Genomic DNA, 12,077 nt, shown 5'->3' with positions numbered 1-12,077 from the left:
AGCATACCCCAGACACACACACACACACACACACACACACACACACACACACACACACACACACACCCTGCGCACAAAACGACACCCCGGATCTCCCCCACAATGATAATAATGATGGCATTTATTAAGTGCTTACTATGTGCAAAGCACTGTTCTAAGCGCTGGGGAGGTTACAAGGCGATAAATTCATCCCACGGGGAGCTCACAGTCTTAATCCCCATTTTACAGATGAGGGAACTGAGGCACAGAGAAGTTAGATGACTTGCCCAAAGTCACACAGCTGACAATTGGTGGAGCTGGGATTTGAACCCATGACCTCTAACTCCAATACCTCACCCAGACTCCCCCCCCCCCCAGCCACCGGTTTCATATCAGCCCCCCAACACGCAGTCACAGCTCACCCATGCACACACACACACACACACACACACACACACACACACACACATCCCCAGCATGCAGGCACACAGACACATACTCACAGATCCATTCATAGATACCGACATGCTAATGAGCACAGACTCATTCATTCATTCATTCAATCGTATTTATTGAGCGCTTACTATGTGCAGAGCACTGTACTAAGCGCTTGGGAAGTCTAAGTTGGCAACATATAGAGATGGTCCCTACCCAACAGTGGGCTCCCAGGCTAGAAGGTGGAGACAGACAACAAAACAAAACATGTGGACAGGTGTCAAGTGGTCAGAAAAAATAGAATTAAAGCTCAATGCACATCATTAACAAAATAAATAGAATAGTAAATACGTACAAGTAAAATAGAGTAATAAATCTGTACAAACATATATACAGGTGCTGTGGGGAGGGGAAGGAGGTAGGGCGGGGGGAAGGGGAGGAGGATTCATGCACATACACATCATCCTCATCAATGGTATCTAATGAGTGCTTACTGTGTGCAGAGCACTGTACTTATGAACCCAGGTGCCCCCAGATACCAGGCGCTCAGTCCAGTGCTCTGCACACCGTAAGCGCGCAATAAATACGATTGAATGAATGAATGCATGAATGAACGACGTCCAAGCAGTAGCCGGCAGGCACCATCTTCAACTCACGGCAGCTCCACCTCAGAGCAGGCCTCGGAGGGAATATAATAAATATTCCCTCGGAGGGAATAAATATTTATTTATTTATTTTGTTTGTACATATTTATTCTAATTATTTTATTCTGTTAATATGTTTTGTTTTGTTCTCTGTCTCCCCCTTCTAGACTGTGAGCCCACTGTTGGGTAGGGACCATCTCTATATGTTGCCAACTTGGACTTCCCAAGCGCTTAGTACAGTGCTCTGCACATAGTAAGCGCTCAATAAATACGATTGAATGAATGATGAATGAATCTTCCTCACCCAAAGCCTCACCCTTTCCTCGAGGGCCTTCTTACCCTCATTCCCACCCTCTCCTCCAGTCTCTTCCCCTTGGTCACATGGATACAGCTCTAGACTGTAAGCCCATTGTGGGCAGGGAATGTTTCTCTTTATTGTTGTAGTATACTCTCCCAAGCGCTTAGAACAGCGCTCCGCATACAGTAAGCGCTCAATAAATACGATTGAATGAATACGATGCATCTTTCTAAACTCTCCCCATACTCTTCGATTCCGCCCTCAGGTACAGGCATGAACTGGACAAACAGTAATAATAATAATTAATAATGATAACAATGGTATTTGGTACTATATGTCAAGCACTGTTCCAAGAGCTGAAGTAGATACAATCCAATCAGATTGGACGCAGTCTCTGTCCCGCATGGGGCTCACAGTCTTAACCCCCATTTTACAGAGGGGGGAACTGAGGCCCAGAGAAGTGAAGTGACTTGACCAAGGTCACACAGCTGATGAGTGGGGGAGCTGGGATTAGAACCCAGGTCCTTCTGACTCCCGGGCCCGGGTTTTTTCCACTAGGCCACGCTGGACTTTCTGGGCAGATCTGTCCCCCTGCCCTTCCTCCCCCTGGGTCCAAAAGAAACTTATCTGATGCCCACATGACATGCTCACAGTCTAGAAGGGGGAGACAGAGAACAAAACATATTAACAAAATAAAATAAATAGTATTAACAAAATAAAATAAATAGCGCTTAGAACAGTAAGCGCTTAACAAATACCACCATTATTATTACTGTCACCTTGTATCCCCCCAGCGCTTAGCAGCTCCCTGCTGCTAAGGGGACATCATCATAATAATCATATTTGTGAAGCGCTTACTTTGTCCCAAGCACTGTACTAAGCACTGGGTCACTAAATACTCAGGTCGGACATGGTCCCGGTCACATAAGGGACTTACAGTCTAAATTAGGAGGGAGAAGAGCTATCGAACCCCCTTTTTTCAAATGAGGAAACTGAGGCCCAGGATAGAGAAGCAGCGTGGCTCAATGGAAAGAGCCCGGGCTTTGGAGTCAGAGGTCATGGGTTCAAATCCCGGCTTCGCCAATTGCCAGCTGGGTGACTTTGAGCAAGTCACTTCACTTCTCTGGGCCTCAGTTCCCTCATCTGTAAAATGGGGATTAAGATTGTGAGCCCCCTGGGGGACAACCTGATCACCTTGTATCCCTCCAATCAATCAATCAATCGTATGTATTGAGCGCTTACTGTGTGCAGAGCACTGGACTAAGCGCTTGGGAAGTCCAAGTTGGCAACATATATAGAGACGGTCCCTACCCAACAGTGGGCTCATAGTCTAGAAGGGGGAGACAGAGAACAAAACAGAACATATTAACAAAATAAAATAAATAGTATTAACAAAATAAAATAAATAGCTCTTAGAACAGTGCTTTGCACATAGTAAGCACTTAACAAATACCACCACCATTATTATTATTATCACCCTGCATCCCCCCAGTGCTTAGAACTGTGCTTTGCACATAGTAAGCGCTTAACAAATACCATCATTATTATTATTATTAAGGGGAGGCGACTTGCGAAGGTCACGCAGCGGGCCAGCGGCAGAAGCTGGGATTTGAACCCAGGTCCCTTGAGTCGCAGGCAGGCACTCTTTCGACTAGGTCACGCTCCTTCCCAGGCCCCAGTGGTTGGAGGTTCTGCAGGATCAGACAGAGAGAAGACTCAGGCCTGACAGTCCAGGAAGCAGCAAGTTAATCAATCAATCACTCGTATTTATTGAGCGCTTACTGTGTGCAGAGCACTGTACTAAGCGCTTGGGAAGTCCAAGTTGGCAACATTTAGAGACGGTCCCTACCCAACAGTGGGCTCTGTATGCTGGCCCCAGGAGAGACTGTGGCTGTGGAAAGGAGTCAAAGTCGGCTTCTTACAAAAAAGGGGGGAAGACTAGGGGCTCTGGGTGGGTGTGAATTGGAGCTGTCCAATTGAGTCAAGGGCCTGGGCGCCTTTCTCTGTCTCTTTATTCATTCCTTCATTCAATCGTATTTATTGAGCACTGTACTAAGCGCTTGGGAAGTCCAAGCTGGCAACATCTAGAGACGGTCCCTCCCCAACAGTGGGCTCCCAGTCTAGAAGTGTCCCCTTCCCCCTCTCCCTTTCTGATTCCTTCCCTCGCCCGTGTGCCCCTCTCATCCGTCTCTGGGTCAATCAATCAATCAATCAATCAATCGTATTTATTGAGCGCTTACTGTGTGCAGAGCACCGTACTAAGCGCTTGGGAAGTCCAAGCTGGCAACATCTAGAGACGGTCCCAACAGTGGGCTCCCAGTCTAGAAGTGTCCCCTTTCCCCTCTGCCTTTCTGATTCCTTCCCTCGCCCGTGTGCCCCTCTCATCCGTCTCTGGGTCAATCAATCAATCAATCAATCAATCGTATTTATTGAGCGCTTACTGTGTGCAGAGCACCGTACTAAGCGCTTGGGAAGTCCAAGTTGGCAACATCTAGAGTCGGTCCCTCCCCAACAGTGGGCTCCCAGTCTAGAAGTGTCCCCTTCCCCCTCTCCCTTTCTGATTCCTTCCTCTCCCCCTCGCCCCCTCTCCATCCCCCCATCTTACCTCCTTCCCTTCCCCACAGCACCTATATAGATGTATATATGTTTGTACATATTTATTACTCTATTTATTTATTTTACTTGTACATATCTATTCTATTGATTTTATTTTGTTAGTATGTTTGGTTTTGTTGTCTGTCTCCCCCTTTTAGACTGCGAGCCCACTATTGGGTAGGGACCGTCTCTCTATGTTGCCAACTTGGACTTCCCAAGCGCTTAGTCCAGTGCTCTGCACCCAGTTAGCGCTCAATAAATACGACTGATGATGATGGTGATGATTCCTTCCCTCGCCCGTGTGTCCCTCTCATCCGTCTGTGGGCCCCTCCCTCTCCTTTCACATGTGGGGGCCTGGGGGAGGGGGTCGGGAGAGGCCCCCACCCCCACCCCCGGAATAGGGGGGGGAAAAGGAGCTGTCTCCATCTCCATCCCAGCCTGGCCTGCCCCTCCCCTGTTCCGTCCTTGGCTCTGTCCTCCTCTCTGTCCCCCTCCCCACCGTGTGGTCCCCAGCTGGAGGGGGCGGTGGGTTGGCTGGCAGGGGGGAGGGGACGCCCCCTCCCCACCCCCTCGGCCCCACCCCAAGCCTGAAGCCCCTTCCCCTCCATCCCCCCGTCTCCCCCCGCCCCATCTGCTGCAGTGCTAAAGATTTCTCCTCCCTGGCTGCACCAGGCCCCTCCCAGTTCCCCCCTTCCCATTCCCAATTCGCCCCCCCCCCCATCCGTCGGAGGAGGGATCCAGGTGTCCGAGCTCCCAGCCCCTTCCTCCCTCCCTCTTTTCCCGGTTCCCGCCCCCTCCCCTCTCTGCAGGCCCCGGAGATGGGGAGGGGGCCGTCGAGGCTGCGGGTGCCGGCGGCCCCTCGCCCCCCTCCCCCCCCACCCCGCTTGCCCAGGGACCCCGAAGCGTGGGAGGGACCCCGGAGGGCCCGGCTCCCCACCCTCTGTCCCTCGGTCCCCCTCCCCCCGCGGATCCGGCGGCCGTCTTTGTGGCTGGAGCTGAGCGGCCCCCTCCCCGTCCCCCAGCCGGTCCCCACCCCCGGGATGCTGGCCGGGAAGATGACACCCGCCCGGGGCTGAGACCCTCGCCCCCCTCCCCGCTCCCGAGGTGAGATCCAAGGCCCCAGGGGAGCCGGGGGAGAGTTGGGGGGCTGGGGAGAGGGAGAGGAAGGGAGAAAGGCTTGGGGCCTGTTTTGTGTGTATGTGTGTGAGAGAGAGAGAGAGGATTGGGGGGAGGGCCTCTCCTTATATGTTGGCGGGTGGGGGGCTGCGGTGGGCAGTGGGGCACTCTGTGTGTGGATGTGTGTGTGTGTGTCTGTGGGCTGCTCTGCCTGGGTTGGGGGGCTGTCCACTTGGGTCCCTGGGTGTGTGAGCCCCTGAGGCTGTTTCTGTGCTCCCCTGGATGGATCTATGTTTCTGTGTGTGTGTGTGTGTGTGGTGTGTCTCCAGTGCTGGTGTGTGTGTGTGTGTGTGTGTGTGTGTGTGTGTGTGTCTGTGGGCTGCTCTGCCTGGGCTGGGGGGGGTGTCCATTTGGGTCCCTGGGTGAGTGAGCCCCTGAGGCTGTTTCCATGCTCCTCTGGTTGGATCTGTGTTTCCCTGTGTGTGTGTGTGTGTGTGTGTGTGTGTATGTGTGTGTTTGGCGTGTCTCCAGTGCTGGTGTGTGTGTGTGTGTGTGTGTATGTGTGTGTGTGTGTCTGTGGGATGCTCTGCCTGGGTTGGCGGGGGATGTCCACTTGGGTTCCTGGGTGTGTGACCCCTGAGGCTGTTTCTATGCTCCCCTGGATGGATCTATGTTTCTCTGTGTGTGTGTGTGTGTGTGTGTGTGTGTGTGTGTGTGTGTATGTCTCCAGTGCTGGTGTGTGTGTGTGTGTGTCTCCAGTGCTGGTGTGTGTGTGTGTGTGTGTCTGTGGGCTGCTCTTCCTTGGTTTGGGGGGGGGTTGTCCACTTGGGTCCCTGGGTGTGTGAGCCCCTGAGGCTGTTTCTATGCTCCCCTGGATGGATCTGTGTTTCTGTGTGTGTGTGTGTGTGTGTGTGTGTGTGTGTTTGGTGTGTCTCCAGTGCTGGTGTGTGTGTGTGTCTGTGGGCTGCTCTTCCTTGGTTTGGTGGGGGGGGTTGTCCACTTGGGTCCCTGGGTGTGTGAGCCCCTGAGGCTGTTTCTATGCTCCCCTGGATGGATCTATGTTTCTGTGTGTGTGTGTGTTTGGTGTGTCTCCAGTGCTGGTGTGTGTATGGGGGGGGGGGGGGGCTGCTCTGCCTGGGTTGGGGGGGTGTCCATTTGGGTCCCTGGGTGTGTGAGCTGCTGAGGCTGTTTCTATGCTCCCCTGGATGGATCTGTGTTTCTGTGTGTGTGTGTGTTTGGTGTGTCTCCAGTGCTGGTGTATGTATGTGTGTGTCTGTGCGTGAGGGGGATGTTTATGTGTCTCTGGGTGTGTGCGTGTTGCTAGAGTGTGGATGGCTTTTTTTCCTGGGGTGGGGGTGGGGGGGGTGTCTGTGTCTGCGTGTGTTGGTGGGTTTGTGCAGCGGGATGTGTGGTGGGGTGGAGGGAGGGGGGCGGATTTGTATGTTTTTTGAGTGTGGGTCTGAGGGCCATGATGGTGTGTGTCTGTGTGAGGACGTGCCCGTGTCGCGGCAGGTCGGCTCTGGACTGGGGGTGCCGGTGGCTAGGAAGGCTTGGCGTGGGGGGGATTCAGGGGCTGGAGAAGGAGGAGGAGGAGGAGGAGGAGGAAGAAGAAGAAGAAGAGGAGGGCGGCCATTTGGACAGACCCAGAACGACCACGCGGGGAGAAGCTGGGTGGGAAGCCTTTCTCCCCCACTCCGGGATCCAACCCCCCCTTGCCCCATGCCCTTTTCGGGGGGGCAGGGATGGAGAAGGGTCTCGCCTCGCCCCTCTCCCTTCCAGTCCCCGTTGCGGGCCCCAGCTCGCGGGGGTCTCCGGGGATCCCAGCCTCCGGGCCTGCCTGGAGCTGGACGGGGCCCTTTTGTGGGGGGAGGTGGGCTGCTAGTGGGAGAACTCCCTCCCCACCTTCTCTGCTTCGTGATGAGACTCCGGGGGCCTGGGTGGGGGTGGCGGAGAAGGCTGGCATCTCAGGGAGCTGAAAAAGGGGCCAGAGAGAGAGAGACCTGCAACCCTGAACCCCAACCCCCTCTCTCGTCCCCCTTCTTTTAACTGGGTCTTTCCCGCCGCCCCCCATCCCTGCTCCGGAATCTGGGAGATTCCCTGCCACCACCCTCCCCTCACCCGGTGCCCCCTCTGCATGCCAAATCTCCCTTTCCCCTGCCCCATGAGGGGTGTAAGGATTGTCCCTTCCCCCATTGGGATCCCAACCCCCCCCAAAACTCTCAGCCTGCTTTATATCTCCCAAATGTCCCCCCACCCCAGCCCGGGAGGGTTGATCCCTGATTTCTCGACTTACCCTCTGCCCCTCTCCCCACCCTGGGGGTTTCTGGAGTTCAGAGAAAGGAGCTGAGAGGAGGGGGGTCTGGCCTACAGGAAAAGGACCCAAGCAGACTCAGTCTTCTTGTCCCCACCTTTATCCGAGAAAGCAGCCAATGAGGGAAAGGTTTGGGGTCCCTCGCCTCCCCCTCTCCTACTCCAGGCCCCCCAGCCGGGCCTCCACACTCCACTCCCCTCACCCAACTCCTCTCCCATCTGCTCCCGCTTTCTGTTCCCTCAACATCTGTCTGTCTCTCTCTCTGTCTCTCCCTGTCTCTCTGTCTCTCTCCTTTCCAGTCACCCGAGACCCCAGGTTGGAGGGGAAGGGGAGAGGGGGAGACCCTGCCAAACTGGGCAGTGGGCAGACCACCCCGACTCTCACCTCGAGTGGTCTGGGATTGAGGGCAGAGAGTCAATCAATCAATCAATCAATCAATCAATCGTATTTATTGAGCGCTTACTGAGAGTCCCGACGGTCCGGATCCAGGCCGCAAAAGGGGGTAGCCCCTCTCCTTGCCTCTTGGGCCGGGGCCAATTGGATCCTGAGTGGATGGCCCCCCGGGGCCAGGTGGCCACCAGTTGGGGCCCAGGGAGGGAGGTGAGGCCCTGTCCTTGGTACTTACTATCTGCCCTTCTCTGTTCTTCTGGGGCCCGGAGGGCAGGTAATAATAATAATAATAATAATAATAATAATAATAATAATAATAATAATAATGGCATTTATTAAGCGCTTACTATGTGCAAAGCACTGTTCTAAGCACTGGGCAGGTTACAAGGTGATCAGGTTGTCCCACGGGGGGCTCACAGTCTTAATCTCCATTTTACAGATGAGGTAACTGAGGCACAGAGAAGTTAAGCGACTTGCCCAAAGTCACCCAGCTGACAATTGGCGGAGCCCGAATTTGAACCCATGACCTCTGACTCCAAAGCCCGGGCTCTTTCCCACTGAGCCACGCTGCTTCTCAGCTGGTCATCCCCCCTGCACCCTGGGGTCGGGGCTCTGGGGGCTGAGGAGCAGGGGGTTCCTTCATTTTGGGTGGGGGAGACGGGACGTCTGAATTTGGGAACGCCTCCGGCCTGGAAGTGAGACGGAGCAGAGGAGAAGTCAGGGGTAGGGAGATGGGGCTGCTTATTTTATCGGTGAAGGCCAGGCCCCAGAAGAGGCCAGAGGCCGCAGCAGGGGCTCCGCTTCCCACCCACTTCCACTTGGGCTGAGATTTTGAATCACTTTCAAGCTGGAAGAGGCCTCCTCCGATTCAACTCTGGAGCCACGAGTCCTAGAATCCCATTACGGGGTCATCCCAGCCAGTCCCCTGCACCCCTCCTCCACCCATTCGGATGGGGATCTCTCCCCCGGAAAGAGATCTCTTGGGCTGGATATGGCCCCACCTGACAGCTCCACCCCTTCCTGATCCCAATTCTCCTGTCCTCCTGTTATTGGACAATCCTTTCTAGAGGCCCAGTCCCCATCCCTTCTTCGGCAGTTTTCCCGGTTCCTCCTCACACTCCACTCCGATAGACAGAGAATCACCCTGAGACTCCCCTATCGGACCCTCTCTGAGACCGAAGCTGTCCTAATCCTGGCCCTCCTTGCTCTGCCCTCTTCACCCTCCTCAATCAATTAATAGCACTTATTGAGAACTTTGGTTCAGCACACGATAGTAAGTGCTTGGGAGAGCACAGCAGCGTGAGTAGACATGCTGCCTATCAATCAATCAATCAATCAATCATATTTATTGAGCACTTACTGTGTGCAGAGCACTGCACTAAGCGCTTGGGAAGTACAAGTTGGCAACATATAGAGACAGTCCCTACCCAACAGTGGGCTCACAGTCTGAAAAGGAGGAGACAGAGAACAAAACTAAACATACTAACAAAATAAAATAATTAGAATAGATATGTACAAGTAAAATAAATAAATAAATAGAGTAATAAATATGTACAAACATATATACATATATGCAGGTGCTGTGGGGAAGGGAAGGAGGTAAGATGAGGGGATGGAGAGGGGGACGAGGAGGAGAGGAAGGGAGCTTTACCTGCCTACCCTCCAGAGCTTTATAATCTAATGGGGGAGACATTAAAATAAGTTATAGGTAGGAGGAAGCTTCAGATCTGTTATAATTGTGGCATTTTTTAAGTGCTTACTATGTGCCAGGCACTGTTCTAAGCACTGGGGTGGTTACACGCCAATCGGGTTGGACACAATCCCTGTCCCACACAGTCTTCTAGACTGTGAGCCCACTGTTGGGTAGGGACCGTCTCCATATGTTACCAACTTGTACTTCCCAAGCGCTTAGTACAGTGCTCTGCACACAGTAAGCGCTCAATAAATACGATTGAATGAATGAATTTTACAGCTGAGGTAAGTGAGGCACAGAGAAGTTAAGTGACTTGCCCAAGGCCACACAGAAGATATAACTGGTACCTGTTGTGAGTGGGGTGGGTACCCGAGTGCTTAGGTGATGTTGAGAAGCAGCTTGGCTCAGTGGAAAGAGCCCGGGCTTTGGAGTCAGAGGTCATGGGTTCAAATTCCGGCTCTGCCAATTGTCAGCTGTGTGACTTTGGGCAAGTCACTTCACTTCTCTGTGCCTCAGTTCCCTCATCTGTAAAATGGGGGTTAAGACTGTGAGCCCCACGTGGGCCAACCTGATCGCCTTGTAACCTCCCCAGCGCTTAGAACAGTGCTTTGCACATAGTAAGTGCTTAATAAATGCCATCATTATTATTATCTGGAAGTGCTGAAGTGGCAGAAGAGAGGAAACAGAGTGGGGAGATGGGAGATAAATCAATCAATAAATACCATTGATTGATTAATAATGGAAAGTCTCTTGGAGGAGGTTCAGATCCAGCCTCCTGATGAAGGCTTTAACTTTTGAGTTTTTCCCATTTCTCTATCTAATGTTGCCAAAGTTTGGTGGGGGGAAAACGCCTGGATTCCGGGTTAGGATTAGGGTTCTGGGTTCTGGGGTTAGGGGGCTGGGATCTGGGTTAGGATGCTAGGTTACAGGGTTAGGATGCTGTGATCTGCAGAGAAGCAGTGTGGCCCAGTGGAAAGAGCTCGGGCTTGGGAGTCAGAGGTCATGGGCTCTAATTCCAGCTCCGTCGCTTATCAGCTGTGTGACTTGGGGCAAGTCACTTAACTTCTCTGTGCCTCAGTTACCTCATCTGGAAAATGGGGATTAAGACTGTGAGCCCCACGTGGGACAACCTGATCACTTTGCATCTACCCCAGCACTTAGAACAGTGCTTGGCACATAGTAAGCGCTTAACAAATAGCAACATTATTATTATTATTATTATTATTATTATTATTATTATTATCTGGGTTAGGGTGCAGGATTCTGGGGTTAGGGTGATGGGTTCTGGGTTAGGGTGCTAGGCTCTGGGATTAGGATGCTGTGATCTATATGTATATGTGTATATATATGTGCGAATATAACATATGTGTATATGTAACATAACAAACATATGTGTGTATATGTTTGTACATATTTATTACTCTATTTACTTATTTTACTTGTACATATCTATTCTGTTTTATTTTGTTAATATGTTTTGTTTTGTTCTCTGTCTCCCCCTTCTAGACTGTGAGCCCACTGTTGGGTAGGGACCGTCTCTATATGTTGCCAACTTGTACTTCCCAAGTGTTTAGTACAGTGCTCTGCACACAGTAAGCGCTCAAAAAATACAATTGATTGATTGATTGATTGATCTGGGTTAGGGTGCAGGATTTTGGGCTTAGGGTGTTGCGATCAGGGTTAGGGTACTGGATTCTGTAGTTAGGGTGCTGGGATCTGGATTAGGGTGCTTGGATCTGGGATAGAGTGCTGCGTTAATAATAATAATAATGACATTTGTTAAGCGCTTACTATGTGCAAAGCACTGTTCTAAGTGCTTGAGGGATACAAGGTAATCAAGTTGTCCCACGTGGGGCAACTGGATTCTGGATTCTGGAGTTAGGATGCTGGGTTTTGGGTTGTTAGGGTGCTGGGATCTGGGTTAGGGTACTGGATTCTGGGGTTCGGGTGCTGTTGTCTGAGTTAGGGTGCTGGGCCCTACGGTTAGAATGCTGGGATCTGGTTTAGGGTGCTGGGTTCTAGGTGTAAGGTCTCCACCCCTGGATTCTAGTTCTACTTTGTGACAGGCCTGGGCCTCAGTTGCCCCCCATCACGGAACCCAAGTCAGGGCCTCTGCGCGAACAGGGTGGCGGGATCTCTCCAGGATGGAAGGGGGCTTGGGGTCTACTCGGACGGCCTGCTCCTCCTCGGATCCAGGCCTGCAGTCCCACAGGCTGGAATCCCCTCCCCCAGCCTCCCGGGCCTGGAAGCGGAGACGGACCGGGCCGGACCGGGCCAGGGGACAGCCCCAGAGGAGGGCTCGGGTTTCCTTTTTAAAGGCTCCTGCAATGCAGTCCAACTGGTCCCATCGCTCCCGCCGCTGGCTCCGAGAGGAGGCCGCTCCCATCCATCTGGGGGTCCAGGTGGATGCGGGGCTGGGGTCCTCCGGCTTCCCCCCAACCTCCCTCAGAGCAAGAGGGTTCTGGAAAGGCCTGGATAAGGGGGTTCCTTGGGCAGGGTGGGTGAGTGGATCTCTGCCTCTATCTCACTCAAGTTGGTTCTTGACCCCAGACTGGGCCCCTTTGGGCCTGATGGGCAGGGAGAGATGCAGCTGATACCGTCCAGCCCTCAGCCCCC

The 12,077-nt window shown here is 52.8% G+C and overlaps 1 protein-coding gene across 4 annotated transcripts in view; it reads left to right on the top strand.

The window, feature by feature from the left end:
- Positions 1 to 4,983: 4,983 nt before the first annotated feature.
- LRFN1 (leucine rich repeat and fibronectin type III domain containing 1) overlaps positions 4,984 to 12,077 on the top strand; it is a 31,387-nt gene continuing 24,293 nt past the window's right edge. Inside the window, exon 1 of one of the 4 annotated variants that reach the window (XM_038767216.1) lies at positions 4,984 to 5,055. The gene's annotated coding sequence lies outside the window, so the exon portion shown is untranslated. The remainder of the gene's footprint in view (positions 5,056 to 12,077) is intronic. The other 3 variants (XM_038767215.1, XM_038767214.1, XM_038767213.1) reach the window with 3 other exon arrangements.

This window comes from Tachyglossus aculeatus, chromosome 26 (genome assembly GCF_015852505.1).
Source record: "Tachyglossus aculeatus isolate mTacAcu1 chromosome 26, mTacAcu1.pri, whole genome shotgun sequence".
Taxonomy (NCBI): domain Eukaryota; kingdom Metazoa; phylum Chordata; class Mammalia; order Monotremata; family Tachyglossidae; genus Tachyglossus; species Tachyglossus aculeatus.
Note: the sequence above shows the minus strand (reverse complement) of the source record. Positions and strands in the feature narration are given on the sequence as shown.